Consider the following 15,532-nt stretch of genomic DNA (forward strand, 5'->3'; position numbering starts at 1 on the left):
TATAAGAATTTAGTGTCGGATATACTCATTATAAATAGTTTTAAACTGTAACTCTTCTTACCAAATGTATATTTATCTTTCTTTGTAAATAAGCATTAGCACGTCCCCGACTCTGTAAGTCTCCGCGTGTTTGATCCTCGGGAAGCTCCGAGCGCAGAATAACCTGTATCTGCATTTCAAACATCACGCCAGCCTCATTATCCCACAACTCGCCTGGAATTTGTTTGCGCTGTAACCGAGTCTTACAGCCGGGCGAGAGATTGTAGAAAGCAATCACTCCGTTCGGCTAATTTGCCAAAAGTCCATCCATAACTAGATGAAGGAAGGTCTCGTTTAATCCGCTGTCAGAGAGTGTGACCCCCCCTTAAAAACACAGCCGGGATAAAAGTGCAAACAGGATTAGAGTGTAATCCCTACAGATTGTTTGTGTCTTTCTCTGTTCGTCTTTGCCAGCTTGTTGTGGTCTTGTCACACCCTTTAGAGTAAAAACAGATGGAGGGAGTGAAGGAGAGAGAGAAAGAGGAAAGGAGAGCAAGAAAAAACAGAGATGAAGCGTGTGTGTGTGTGCGTGTGTGTGTGTGTGTGTGTGTGTGTGTGTGTGTGTGTGTGTGTGTGTGTGTGTGTGTGTGTGTGTGTGTGTGTGTGTGTGTGTGTGTGTGTGTGTGTGTGTGTGTGTGTGTGTGTGTGTGTGTGTGCCGCTCTGGCCTCTGCCAGTTAATGAGAGCCGCAATGAAGCGGATACATTCATGGACAACTGAAGGCTGCAATTAAGGACAGAGGAACTGCAGTCAGCCACTTTGGATCTTTTAAATGTAAATATGTCTGTCCCGCTCAAAGAGCTTTCCAAGTCGCTTTAAATTAAGGCTCGCTCTTCTTAATGAGTGAGCTGTGATACCAATAGTCTGTCTCTCCTCTCTTCACTCTACAGCCAGTTAGAGGCAACTTTAAAATTACGTCTTTGTTGGAAGTTGTGTTTTTGGACTATTGTGAGCGAGCGGTGAACGATATGTCATAGTTCCCAAGCTTTCACAGATCTGTCAGATTTTTTAAATGTGAAGTTTTGTCAGCGTGAAATCATCTATGTTTTTTTAAATACATATTCTCGGTCTTATTATGAACGTTTCATCAGTCATTCGAAGTAAAAAAAAAAAAAAAAAATCGCCACCTAAACTACTATGTCTGAAAGACCTCAAATTTTATATAAAGCAATATTTTCACCATGCAATCAATTCCAGACGGATAATGTGTCCAATCCTAAATCTTCTTTATTGATTCTAATAAAAACAATGACTTTTACCAAAGTCCCTTTAAGGCAAACCATTTCACTCGGCGGCCATCTTTGAAGTCATGCAAGTGCAGCTCCTATCTTTTTGAACGGGGAAACATCAAATTCTCCAAAGCTGTTCTCCAAGTTTACGATTAAATATCATATTTGAAATCACCAATGAAATCTGATAACAACAGTCTTATACATTTTGTTTCTAAACACTCAAATCATGACAAAAAACTGCGTTTTTCCAGGCTAGACCGGCCAATGCACATGTGAAGAACACATGCCAGCCGGAGTGGAACATTTTCAATTTGTAGTTATATTTGATATAAAATATATTTATATAAAAGGCTATATCATCAAATCAGTGTAGCTAAAACTAAAAAGGCAACCATTTTATTAATATTTAAAAGTATCTGTAGTTTATAATAGTTTCACTATGCATTACAATATTGCGTTACTCAATAAAAAAAATACTTTTTATGGAAAATAATGCATTACTTTTACATTACATGTTACTTTTTCTCATTTGGCCTGGGCTTGCTTGTGTTTTTTTACATTTTAAAGTAAGGCATTACTTTACTAGTTACTTTAAAAGGTAATCTGATTACGTTTCTCACACTACCCCGAACACAAACCTTAAAGATGTATACAGTAGGTGAAAAACAGTGTGTGAGCCGACTATTATCTCCGAATTCATAGTGTTCATAAAGCAGTCGAGGAGAAGTATCCGGATACTACTTCCGGTGAGATTCTGAAGTGTGCATTCGATGGACACTTTACTATCCCATGAGGCCATGGGAGAGGATTTATGAATGGCACAGGCTCACAAGACACTGACAACATTGTGGATGTAGTACGTCTGGATTTCATTCATACTACACGCGTTCATTAGTCTGGCTATCACCAGACCAAGCTGAATCTTTTAAGATTGAACATTAGTCTGGGGAGTCTGCTCTGTATTTCTACTGCACAAGAGGCGAGATCAACGGCATAGTTCATATGACTCTGTCTGTACGCAATTGGATACCTTCAACCAATCAGACGCGAAAACTCATGGTTATAGCATTGATCAGCGGTTTGCAAAATGGCATCGAGTGATTTTTGCAGGTTGTGCATAAAAAACATGAAAGTTAGTGATATTTACACCCACTCGAGTGATTTGTTTGCTAAACTAAAGAAGCCATTGAGCATCGTCGAGAGGTTCAAAGGAATTGGATTGGTCGCTTCTCTATCGTCATCGTGTTAAACCCGCCAATAGCGTGCCAGGTGGATTAGCCAGTTTGTGATTGGTCCCCGCAGATTTGTAACGGAAGCAGGATAGATAAATGTACAGGTTTCCAGCCACATTCATACTATATAGAATAGGGCTGTAACGATTAATCGCGATTAATCGAAATCCAAAATAAAAGTTTGTGTTTACATAATATATGTGTGTGTATTGTGTATAATTATTTTGTATATATAAATACACACATGCATGTATATATTTAATAAAAATGTGTTATTTATATATAAAATTGTTCTATTTATATATAATGTAAATTATATAAAAATATATATGCAGTATATACATGCAAATATTTCTCAAATATATACATGCATGTGTGTGTATTTATATATACAAAATAATTATACACAATACACACACATATATTATGTAAACACAAACTTTTATTTTGGATTTCGATTAATCGCGATTAATTGTTACAGCCCTAATATAGAACATACTTTTCTAATGGTTGCAAAGTAATTTTCAAACCAAATGTGGTAGCCTACCTATACAGTGTGTGATTTTAGACACAGCAAGTGTGTTGCTGGATGTTAGTATAGTGAAAAGGGCGTTGTGGTTGCTAGATAAACAGAAAGATGGATATAATAAAACAGATTGAGAAATGTTGTTCTCCATAATGCTTGTGCGATCTGATTTCAAGATCTGAAACTGGTGAAATTTGAATATGGTGCACAAGTTCATTTATTTCAGTAATTCAACTTAAAAGGTGAAACTAATATATTATATAGACTCATTACATGCAAATATAGATATTTCAAGCCTTTATTTGTTATAATTTTGATGATTATGGATTACATCTTATGAAAACCCCAAATTCAAAATTACACTCTAAAAAATGCTGGGTTGTTTTAACCCAACTTTGGGTCAAATATGGACAAACTCAGCCATTGGGTTACATTTTATAATTACATTTTTAACCCAACATTTGGGTTTGACCATATTTGACCCAAAATTGGGTTAAACCAACCCAGCATTTTTTAGAGTGTATAATATTGTGATTATTGTGAGTTTAGGTTTTCAAGCCATAATCATCAAAATTATAACAAATAAAGGCTTGAAATATCTCACTTTGCATGTAATGAGTCTATATAATATATTAGTTTCATCTTTTAAGTTGAATTACTGAAATTGTGCACCATATTCTCATTTTCCGAGTTTCACCTGTAGTCTGAATAGAGCGTGTCACTGTCAGATGGTGATTAAGATATGAAGGTATGCTTAAAAGTCTTTCTTTACTTATACATCCAGACTAAAGAGGGAGACTGCTATAGATAAGATCCTTTTTAACCTACTTTTGAAGAGGAACTGGAGTCCTTGAGTTTCGTTTGAAGTTTGTTTGCTGGAACAGCTGGAAAGAAGGTTGAAGAACCGCTCAGAACTGCAAACGAGGAGTTGATTAGTCCGTGTGTGTGTGTGTCACCATTAGACAAACACGTCTTCCACAACACAGTGTTTCTTTGTTTATAGAGAGAAAGAAAAACATAGTGTTGTGTTGTGTATCAGTTCGTTGTTCTCAGCTTGTGTTGAAGTGTAAGAGGCAGCATTAATGAATAAACATGGAGGGTTAATGAAAGGAACTCAAGGTTGGATATTTCCTCTGCTGAGCAACCGATTTCCCACATGAAGTTTCCGTTAATGAGTATCAACGGGCTTCTTGATGTTTTTTCTTGGTTTGTTTTCTGCTCCGCTTCACACCAAAATCTGCGAGATTACAACAAACAGAAGGTGATAATGGCAGAGGAATATGTAAGCGTCCCACAAATGCGATTGTCTGTGAAAATAACTTAAATCACTACAGATAATTTAGTCTATTTTTACCGCTCATGAAACTTAAAGGCACAATATGTAAGATTTTTTTAGATTATAATATCCAAAAACCACTAGAGCAATGTTATACATATATTTTGTTGACTTATGTACTTACAGTATCCAAAATCTTTCCAACAATTTTTAAATCAAGAGAAATCAGAAATTTTAGCCAGTGTTAATATCCGTGTTACCCTCGATTTCCTCGAAACCATGGAAACACTGAAGATGCTTTAACTAATTTCCATCGGCAGTGGCGCTGAAGACGACAACTCCCATGATTCCACACTCATTCACAGCGTCATCAAGCTAAGCATTTGAATACGAGGTGAAAACTTACATACTGTGCCTTTAATGTGCATGTCGAAGAAATGAGAAATTAACATGCAGAAACATTAAAGCCATGAATCTGGCGCTAATCGTGTGTTTGAGCGCTCGTGGTTCAAACCCATAATCCTGGTTCCACTGTTCTCTGACTGATGTAAGCACAGCATGGCTCTTTGAAATACTGCCCTTGAAAATCCCACAGGAGTGAAGCTCCGGCCTTGTGTGTGTGTGTGTGTGTGTGTGTGTGTGTGTGTGTGTGTGTGTGTGTGTGTGTGTGTGTGTGTGTGTGTGTGTGTGTGTGTGTGTGTGTGTGTGTGTGTGTGTGTGTGTGTGTGTGTGTGTGTGTGTGTGTGTGTGTGTGTGTGTGTGTGTGTGTGTGTGTGTGTGTGTGTGTGTGTGTGTGTGTGTGTGTGTAAAGGAGGAAAAAGCAGAAAGAGGCTTCAAGAGGCGTTTTATTTACATCTGTCTTTGTCATCTCGACTCAGGACCACAGCGACATCCACTAACCAAAAAGTAGGTCAAAAGTAGTAGGATTTTGGACCATCCTTCACAAAATTGATACCATGGTATATAGTACCTTGATATATGCCACGCTACTAAAATCTGCGTACCATAGTATTTGCATATACTGCAAAAATTACGTTAATACTACTATGGTATTATTAGAAGTACATTGGAGAAAAATGTAATACATAAATATGGTATATATTTATATAAATATAGTGTTGTTAAGGTTGTTTTTACTATGTAAAGTTGCTATATATAAATATATTATTATTATTTTTTTTTATTATTATTATTATTATCTACGATTCATTGTTTTCCTCCAGAACTCTGATCTGTTCTTTGGTTCTGAAAGCATTCCAGTCTACAGGTGGCTGGAGCAGCGTGTTCAGAGCGGGTCACAGAATCCAAAACCCCCAAATAAAGTGGGAAGATTAACCTTGCTTCAGCTGCGGCCGCCCTAATGCTAACAGACAGAGAGCAGTTGTCGGCTCTTGTCGGGTCAGTCAGTGGGCTTGAGCGGTGACCCTGTGTGTGTGTGTGTGTGTGGCATGGCTAGCCTGACCCCTAAAGGCCAGGGTGACTCGTGGGCGTGTCTGTGCCGTGACGGGGTGTGTGTGCGGGCCGGTTTAGTGCGGATGGTTTGGAGGAATGCTGAGGGTCTCACAGCCAGTGGAGCGAGGAGGGGTATCGGAGTGCAGTGAGGGAGGGGATCCGTTCCCCTGTGGGGGTTACAGGGTTTCTTGCCACATCACATGGTCTATTTACCACCCCAGTGAGGGACAGGAGCATTTACCCTGCTGGCCCTCGAGAGCCTCGCCCAAGGGCCCAAGGAGCCACAACACAGGCGCTTATACTTGTTATGTTGTTGATGCCGTTTTTGTACAATATTTGAATCTTTAGGGAACATGTTAGAAGCAGAAAAATCAGTTTATTTGGCCCACAAAATGTTATTATACATTCAATTCCCCATACTTCTGCACTGTACTTTAACTAGAATTTAGCATTTTCTGAAGACATTTTGAGTGTTCAAAATGAAACTCTTCGGCATCATTCTAGAGTGTTCTGGGTGGTCGCTAGGGCGTTGCTATGCAGTTACTAAGATGTTCTGGGTAGTCGCTATAGGACTTTGATATACAGTTGCTAAGGTGCTCTGGGTGGTTGCAAGGGTGTTGCTAAGGTGTTCTGGGATGTTTGCTAGGGCATTGCTATGCAGTCAGTTTTTAAGGGTGTTCGGGCTGGTTGCTAGGATGTTGCTATGCAGTTGCTAAGGTATTCGGATTAATTTGCTAGTGGTTTCTACGCAGTTTTTAGGGTGCTCTGGGTGGTTTCTAGGTAGTTGCTAAGGTGCTCTGGGTGGTTGTTGGGAGCATTAAAATGAAATTGCTACGGTGTTCTGGATGGTTGCTAGGGTGTTGCTATGCAGTTGCTAAGCTATTCGGATTTGTTTGCTAGTGGTTTCTAAGCAGTTTTTAGGGTGCTCTGGGTGGTTTCTAGGTAGTTGCTAAGGTGTTTTGGATGGTTGTTGGGAGCATTAATATGAAATTGCTACGGTGTTCTGGGTGGTTGCTAGGGTGTTGCTATGCAGTTGCTAAGCTATTCGGATTTGTTTGCTAGTGGTTTCTAAGCAGTTTTTAGGGTGCTCTGGGTGGTTTCTAGGTAGTTGCTAAGGTGTTCTGTGTGGTTGTTGGGAGCATTAATATGAAATTGCTAAGTTGTTCTGGATTGTTGCTAGGGTGTTGCTAAGGTGTTATGGGTGGATGTTGGGGGCATTAATATGAAATTGCTAATATGTTCTGGGTGGTTGGTAGGGGTGGTGCTATGCAGATCCTAAGGTCTTCTGGTTTGTTTGCTAGGGCATTACTATGCAGTCAGTTTCAAGGGTGTTCCGGCTGGTTGCCAGGATGTTGCCATGCAGTTGCTACGGTGTTCAGAATGGTTGCTAAGGTCTTCTATGCAGTTGTGATTTGAACTTTATTACTAACTGTTAGAGGTCTCGTCAGATCACCGTGAGCACTAGTACTTGTGAGTCTCACCTCAGCAAAACCCCATTGACTATGATTGTCTTCAGTCCATGTTTTGAAAATATCAGTTCAACTTCTTAGAAAAAAATAAAATCCTGTTGTCAGAAGAATCTACCAGGCCAGAACATTTCTGTCCATATTGCTCTGCTTTTATAGACGTCTTGTCATGCACTTACGAGCGCTCATGCACAATAACACTCACGGACGTCTCTCATCAGCCCAACTGTACTCATGCTTTCTTTCAGCTTTGTTTGTTTTTGTGTTTTTTGGTTTTTATCATTCCTCCTCTCTCTCGTCATTACGCTGAGAAAGCGGGGCTTGCTTTTTTCCCCCGCTGCACGCTCTGAAGTCTTCCTCCTCGAGTCCCATCAGACCTGCTTCAGATTAAAGAGCGGGCTGGAAAGTGCTTCCTCTTTGGCAAAGAGCAAAAGCCCATCAATACAATGGAGCAGCTCTCAAGGTCTTTCTTTGCCTCTCTCTTACAAATATAATACCACATACCCGTCGATATTATTGAGATGCGGTGCGTAAACGCAGCCCCTCTCTCCCATTTCTTTTAACCTGTTAATGTGTATTGATTTGGGCCCACCGTGCAGGACCGGATGCGTGTCTCGCTGTAGGGCTCTTCTGTTCGACTGGTGGATCTGACTCCTCAAGCTTTCAAGAGCCAGAGTTTCTCTTCTTTTATCAAAGCTCAGAGCGGATCTACTGTGGGGGCTTTCTCCAGGGTGGTGTTTATTTGCTTATTTATTTATTTATTAACCAATGTGTTACAATAAAAGAGTGTGTCTGGATATGAATAATGATTTCCACAGGAGCAGAGTCAAAAGGAAAGGTTTTTTGGAGTGCAAGCAGACGCTTTGAGCCGTCCATGCATTGACTCCGCATCGATTTGTTAATGTACCGTATTCATGTTTCTGCGGTTTATTTAGTCCGACATTTCTTACACGTCTTTATGGGATTCTCCCTGTTGTTGTGACAATCCAGTGTAAATGGAAAGGCCTTGTAAAAAGGGGATTTGTGATATACAAGTAGAAAGATTTTCAACACTATCAATAACGAAATCAACACATATGAGTCCAAAAACTCCAAAATGATCCAAAAACTCATTAAACTTACATTTATTTTTATTGTAAAAAAAATGTGTCCCTATGACAGTGAGATTATTTCCCACATCAGTGCATACATTTTAAATATTGTGTGCTTTAAATATTTTTCTAATTAAATATTTTATTGTTTTCATTTTGTTGTTTCTTTTAGTTAATTTTGAGTAAATAGTGAAAAATATTAAAATGTTTTTTTTTTTATTCCTAAGCTTAATTTTTATTTTATTTTAAATGTTTTTGTTATTAATGGGCTTTATGCACAGCTGCACTACTTGCTGAACTTCAGCCAGCTCATTTGATTCCTGTCTGCCATTATTGGACAAACTGATTAATCCAGGTGTGTCTGATTATTGTTGTTGGTCAGGCACACCTGGATTAATCAGTTTGTCCAATAATGGCAGACAGGAAACAAAGGAGCTAAAGTTCAGGAAGTAGTGCAGCTGTGCATAAAGCCCATTACATTTGTAATTACTGGTTTAAAAACGTTTACATTTTGTATATAAATTAAATATATATTTCTGCAATTTATCCATCATAAAGGATAAATCCTTTATTGGATATAATCCTATCACATGGTTGGATAAATCCTTGTTGCTGAGATCAGTGTTTTAAAGTCAAATAGCCTAGTTAGCTTTTATTGCACACTGCATTTGCATGCATATTTAGACCTGATCAAAGACAGTTTCGATTTTAATTGATCAATTTAGCAAAAGTGTAGACACTAAACTTAGATTTCCTTCCTTATTATTGCATTTTGGTGGTTTAACGTTCCACGTGTCGCTTCATTGAGATCTGCAGAAAAACAACTTCCATTTGGGTCATCCCAATTTTTCCACTCTTGCAGGACGCACAACAGATGTCTTCCACTCTAAAAAATTTGTTTCAACCCAATGTTGGGTCAAATATGGACAAACCCAGCTGTTGGGTTACATTTTTAAATTACATTTTCAACCCAACGTTTGGGTTTGTCCATATTTGACCCAAAATTGGGTTGAAACAACCCAGCATTTTTTAGAGTGTGTGGACAGTCTGTTAGTCTTTGATTTGAAATTGTTCGTATCACTTTTTAATTTTAATTTAAAACAGTGTATTATGTTGACCGAGCTTGCTGGCAAGATCCAGTTGCGCACACACTTGGCACTTGCTGAGTGTACAGGTATAACCAATAATGCATTTATAATGTTGTTTTGCCCTTTTTCCAACCATCTTGAAACTGTTGGATGTTACGAGCAGCACTCCACCAAAATGCGACCAGGTAAATGTATTGATAAGTGCACTACAACTCTGAGTTCTGCACACAACATGTCCTCTTCTGTTCTGAACATGCGTCTGAACTCCTGGACTCTCCCGCATATGCTCGTCGTTTACCGGCTGACATCGTGCTAAAGGAGGAACACACACTTCCCTCTGAGGTGGACTTCCCGTAGCATGTGCCTCTCTCATCCACACCAGCACTATCTGAGATTCCTGTCTTATATCCTGTCGGACATGAAAGCGCTCCGAGAGAAATCCCATGAGTCTCGTGGGCAGATGGAACGGGAGCGCATTGAAGGACGGGAATGTCGTCGGCAGAAAGAGATCATTTCTCTGCAGATGAAACAAACGTGTGAGGATGAGAGAGATCTTTGTGGTCTCCACACGTTCGACAGGCTCAAAGCAACTACAAACACGTCCGGTAGTGATTTGTGCTGAAGAACATGTGAAAAATGAATGGTGGCCGTATTTTAGCACTATATATAATTTAGTATATGCAACTCTGTGCTTCTTTTATTGGCCAAGTAGGCTACTGTTCAAAAGTTTGAGGTCGTGTGATTTAGTTTTTTTATGTTTTTGGACAAAGTCTCTTATGTTCTCCATTTATTCTATCAAAAACACTATAATATTATGACATATTATCATTTAAAAAAGCATTTTCCTCTTGCATCATTACTCCACTCTTCAGTGTCACATGATCATTCAAATATGATGATTTGCTGCTCAAGATTGATTCATGATTCTTTTGTGAAAGTTGAAAAGTATGTATTTGTGTTGTAGGAAACGTTTTACATTTCCAAACAATCCTTTTGCTAATTGTGTACATATGCAACCCATTCTCACTCCCAAGGCGTCAAAAACTGAAGCATGGTCAAGTGCCCCCGCCGTCAAAATGAAGACAAACTTAGCAAACTCTGTGTACACAAACAATGTAGTCAATGCTGGAGTTCATGTGTAGAGCCGCTGGTGACACTTCCAGCACAGTTTCATGTTGTGTCGAGCCGCATTAGTGTTTTAAAAATAGCGATTTTGATGCTATCATTGTAGTGCCCCGTGCTCTCCCATTCAAAAGACATTTTGACCGAAAACGAAAATACGGTCAAACTTAAAAGTGGAGTTTCCATTCTAATTATGCTTTTACACGGATGTTTGACTCTGGTAGAATAACAAAAATAGCCTAGGTTCAATTTTGGCGACAGTTACCCTTTAAATAACAAAAAAAATACCGCGCCATTGACTTTGAGTTGGTCAATGGCGCAGTCAGTTCCTCAAAATAGCAACGCGCCGGCACCAACAATGCGCCTGAACACACACTCGTTCTCAGACCAGCAGCATGGGCGCACAGATGGGTGCAAATGCATTTGCTGTTTAACCAACATGGCGCAGGACGTGAAAATGAAAACTGCGTCGGGCTGAAACTAGCTAAACACACTCGCGTTGTGCCTGGTGCTGCATTGCACCGGGTGTATTAATCTTGAGTGTCACAAAACATGCAAGCAACGTAATATAGGCTACGTAATTTCCCAACGAGCCTGTGTTGTCATGTACATGTTCAGTTGTATTATTTTGCTCAATAATCAGTGTTATTCTCCTTCCCGCAGGCCTCACGGAGGCTCACCCGTGCGAGAAGAAGCCAGAAAATAAAGAGGCTGGAGAGGCCGAGCAACATCACTGACCATGTAATTATCCACTCATGTCTCTGGGATGGCAGACGCCACGGCTCCCTGACATCTCTTCACCCGCTTCACCTGTCACTCAACTCATGTTTCTGGCAGCCCTCGGCTGACCCGTCTCGCCCCCCCGCCCCCCGTGACATCCACCCCCGTCCTCTGTCACCTTTCCCACCTTCCCTGTCACACGTACGTGTCGACCAGTCTCATTTTCGAGTGAGAGGGCCACCCGTGGACGCGACATCTCTCTGTCTGCACGTCTCATTAGAAACAGCTTGGCTGTGGGGCTGACAGCACTAATCGAGGAGCTCGACAGGAACCGGCCAATCTCTGTCTCGGGTCGAGATCTGCCCCGCTCGTGAACCTGCCCGACCGCTGGCCAGAGGGAAAAAACATCTGTCCGCAAGATAAGTGCAGTTTAATAGGGCTTCGCATCAGTTTAGGCTGAAAGCGGCATTTTAAAGCAACAATGAACATTCGGTCATTATTTACTGGCCCTCATGAGGTCCGGACCTGTGGAACACAAAAGGAGGATTTGGCAACATTTTGGTAACATTAGTAAACTACATTAGAACTAACAATGCAAAATACTTCTATCTAAAGCATTTATCAATGTTAATTTCAACCTTTTATAATACATTATTAAAATCAAAAGTTGCATCTGTTAATATTATTTATTTGACCTGAGCTAGTAACAATGATAATAATTATTTAACTTAAAAAAAGACTGTAACAAATGTAATGCTCAGTGTAAGTTAATGCATTAACTAATGTTAACCGATGGGAATTTATTGAAAAGTGTTATTGCAGAATCTCCATGCATCTCTTTACACATAATGACATCAAGCCCCACAAACGACACTATTATATTTATGAATGATCACCATGTACCGTGGTATAGTACTCCATTATATCGTCATGTCTAAAATATCTGATATATATTCACATGTTTGACCAAATCTATAGATATAATACAGAAGAATACTTTTATTTAAAATATTGTTTATTTTATTAACTTAAGGCATTCTTTTTTTATTACGTTAATCATAATTTTTTTAGTATTATGACTGTCACAATTACTTTTTAATATTTATTTTTATTGTTACTATTTTATTATTATTACTATTGTACAAATATTAAAATATTTTAAATGATCAATATTATTTTGATAATATTTCTATTTAATTAATTCAAATATTTTATTAACTCACAGCAATATTATTAACTTATCATGACTACACATTACCATGACTCAATATCATAGTTCCTGTAATTTTATTACAATATTTCAAGATTTTTATATATATTTTATTTTATTTGAACCTACCTTTTATTTTATTATATAACTTGATTTATTGTATTATTTTAACATTACTTTAATGGTACTTTTTTTATCACAAGCTGACGTGTTGTTTAATTTGAGTTATTAGCTTGTTTCGTTGTTGTTGTATAGATATGAGCCAGGGTCAGGATGAACTGTTGTCGATCATGCAGCGTACAGAAGAAATGAAAGCATACAGGTTTGCTTCAGCATTTGATGGCCTGCATGAATCTCCTCAGACTTATATTTGATGCAGTAGATCTGATATTAGTGTCGGCCTCTTCTTCGGATGTACAGTAAATACAGTAACGGCACCAAACTCATCAAAGCTTCAGCGAGGGATGAAATCTGCAGCGTTTTCCGTCAAACTGAAAAGGAGGTCATTTGCAAACCCTGCAGCTGTAGATTAACAGACATTATGAGGAGAAGCTCAGGAGAATTTGAGATCAGCGTGCGATGGCCTTGTGCTGTTTAAACACCGAGTTAAACCCTCTCGCTCGTATCTCAGGCTTTGTTTGTCCTTGAAGGTTCAGCATTAAGAGTCGAGGCTGCGTTTGATGTGTGTGATAAACAAGCTCATCGCTCTTATTGTTGTTCTTAACAATGCTTTTCTAAAAAAAAAAAAAAGTCACATGATCATTTCTGTAAAAAAAAATTAATTAATGAATGAAATCCTGTGATTGCTGCAGATCCAGAGCGAGCTGTGATATTCCGTCATGAATATTCATGAGGACGTGTGACCCGGGGCAGGATGTAGACCGAGTGCTATCCCAGCATGCCCTGCTGTGAGGGAAGTTGATCAGATCATCTTTCTGTGTCCTCGTGTGAACAACAGAAGAGAGTGAGTACACACTTCATCGAGAACACAGCGTTTCATTTGACTATTTATAATGTGAAACAATTGTGCTGTACAGAAACCCTTAAAGACTACGGTGAGGGTGTCAAATGGTAACACCGTGGCATCAAAGGCCATGCTAATAAATGATCTCCTTCATGCACCATGGCATTTACATGCAAGCATGGTACTTAAAAGAATACCATAGTATTATCATGTCTAAAATCACCACAAGCTGATGCATATTCACATGTGTGTGAACATCTTTAGAAAAAGTACAGATCAAGCTGATTAAAAGATTATTTTAAAAAATTCAAAAAAAAAAGTCTTACGTTAACTCGCGGCATTATTACGTTAATCATAAATACTACCACAGAATTATGACTTTGATAATATCATGGCACTTACACTTAGTTTTATTATTAATATTTATATTAATTCTTATTTTGCTTATTTTATTAACTTACCACAATATTATATGTTATTGTTAATAATTGTTAACACAACTCATGTCAATATCATGGCACTTATAAATATTTTTTAAAAATATAAAAAAAATGCTTTTAATTTACTTTTTTTTTTTTTTTTTTAACAGTAACACTTTACAATAAGGTTCCTTTGAAGTTTAGTTAATGCATTAATATTAACTAACAATGTGCAATACATCTGTTACAGTACATATTCATCTTTAATAACATTTATTAATAAAAATACAACTGTTCATTGTTAGTTCAGATTCAGATGCAACTTTTGATTTTAATCATTGATTATAAATTATACAATAAATACTTTACAAGTAGTTTTCATCATTAAATGATGTTTTAACAAATGAAACCTTATTGTAAAGTGTTAGCAATAAACACAGTATTACAATGACTTTGCTTTCTTTCTCTTTGTGACAGATTTATAAATATCGAAAATGATAAATATTAGACTTTGCTGAAAATGTGAGTCTTGTCAGGTCAGAACTCGAGTTTCTGTGGTTTCTTTAAGTCTCTGGTCTCAGATATCTCTTCAATGTGTGATTTTCACCTGTTTCATCATCTGCAGGTGCAAATCATGAGTCTAAACAACGAAATAAAACCTTTAGGATTTAATAAACCCTTCCAGACGTGTGCGTATGCATAATTTACAGTAAAACTCAGTAAATGTCTCCTTGAATATCGCAGGCGCCTGGCTTTGAGTCGGATCACAGGTTTTGGTCACAGGCCGACGGCTTAAATGAAACACCAGGCTCCGCTCGACACACTTTCTTAGGTAGTTACGCGGACATTTCCATGCTAACCGTGTTCCCCGACTGGCCTCGGTCTCCAGAGTTAGTTACCGCGGCCTGTGAAAATGCAGGAGGGAAACTATTATCTTTAGTCGGTGTGAGAGTCTGGCGCTGGAGTACGCCGCCTTCATTTTCCCAGTCAGCAGGAGTCCTGGCAGGGTTATAATAGCCTTACATGTGTAATTAACACGTGGAGAGGCGCGCGGGACCTGTCGCGCGGGGACAGCAGGAGAAAGCGCTCTCATTCTTCTCTTGACTTTCTCCTCCTTTCTCTGGATGATGCCGCTCTCTCGCTCTCTCTGGACGCGAACACACTTACAAACGTCTCCCTCTCACCTCCTCTCTCACTCTTGCTCTCTTTCACACGAGCTTTGTTCTCCTCTTTCGCTCGTTCCCTCGCTTTCACTCGCCATCTCCCACCTCTCTCTCTCATTGATGTCTCCTGCGCTTCTCTTGATCTCTTGTTCTCGACCCCTCTCTCTCTCTTTTCCAGGAGCTGTAAAATGGTGCCTGCGCCGCAAGAACTGGGAAAGACAATGGAAGACACCCTTCAAAAGACACGGACACATGAGATGTGTAAGACTGAACGGGAAGAGCCTGCTTGCATTAGGGAAATGAACACTGTGTTAAATCTATGCCTGGTTCTGGCACATTTATAAGGCAGGATTGCATGTATGCGTTGCAGAGGAGGCAATCCCAGAATGCAATGCGACAAGGTCCAGGAAAAAATGACTAGTAGTGAGATATGTTTATGATAGAGTAATTTTGGTAACACTTTAGTTTAGGGTCCAATTCTCACAATTACCTATTGCTTATTAGCATGCGTATAACTACACTCTAAAAAATGC

At 39.0% G+C, this 15,532-nt stretch overlaps 1 long non-coding RNA gene across 2 annotated transcripts in view; it reads left to right on the forward strand.

Moving 5' to 3' along the window:
* The window catches only part of LOC307011163, a 20,549-nt gene extending 5,038 nt beyond the window's left edge, over positions 1-15,511 (forward strand). Inside the window, exons 2-4 of one of the 2 annotated variants that reach the window (XR_013800360.1) lie at positions 11,187-11,264; positions 13,266-13,417; positions 15,178-15,511. This is a non-coding gene — a long non-coding RNA (uncharacterized lncRNA). Of the gene's footprint in view, positions 1-11,186; positions 11,265-12,577; positions 12,776-13,265; positions 13,418-15,177 lie in introns of those variants that run through there. The other variant, XR_013800361.1, reaches the window with a different exon arrangement.
* The last annotated feature ends 21 nt before the right edge of the window (positions 15,512-15,532 follow it).

The sequence above is a fragment of the Phoxinus phoxinus genome, assembly GCF_949152265.1.
Source record: "Phoxinus phoxinus genome assembly, chromosome: 15".
Lineage (NCBI taxonomy): Eukaryota > Metazoa > Chordata > Actinopteri > Cypriniformes > Leuciscidae > Phoxinus > Phoxinus phoxinus.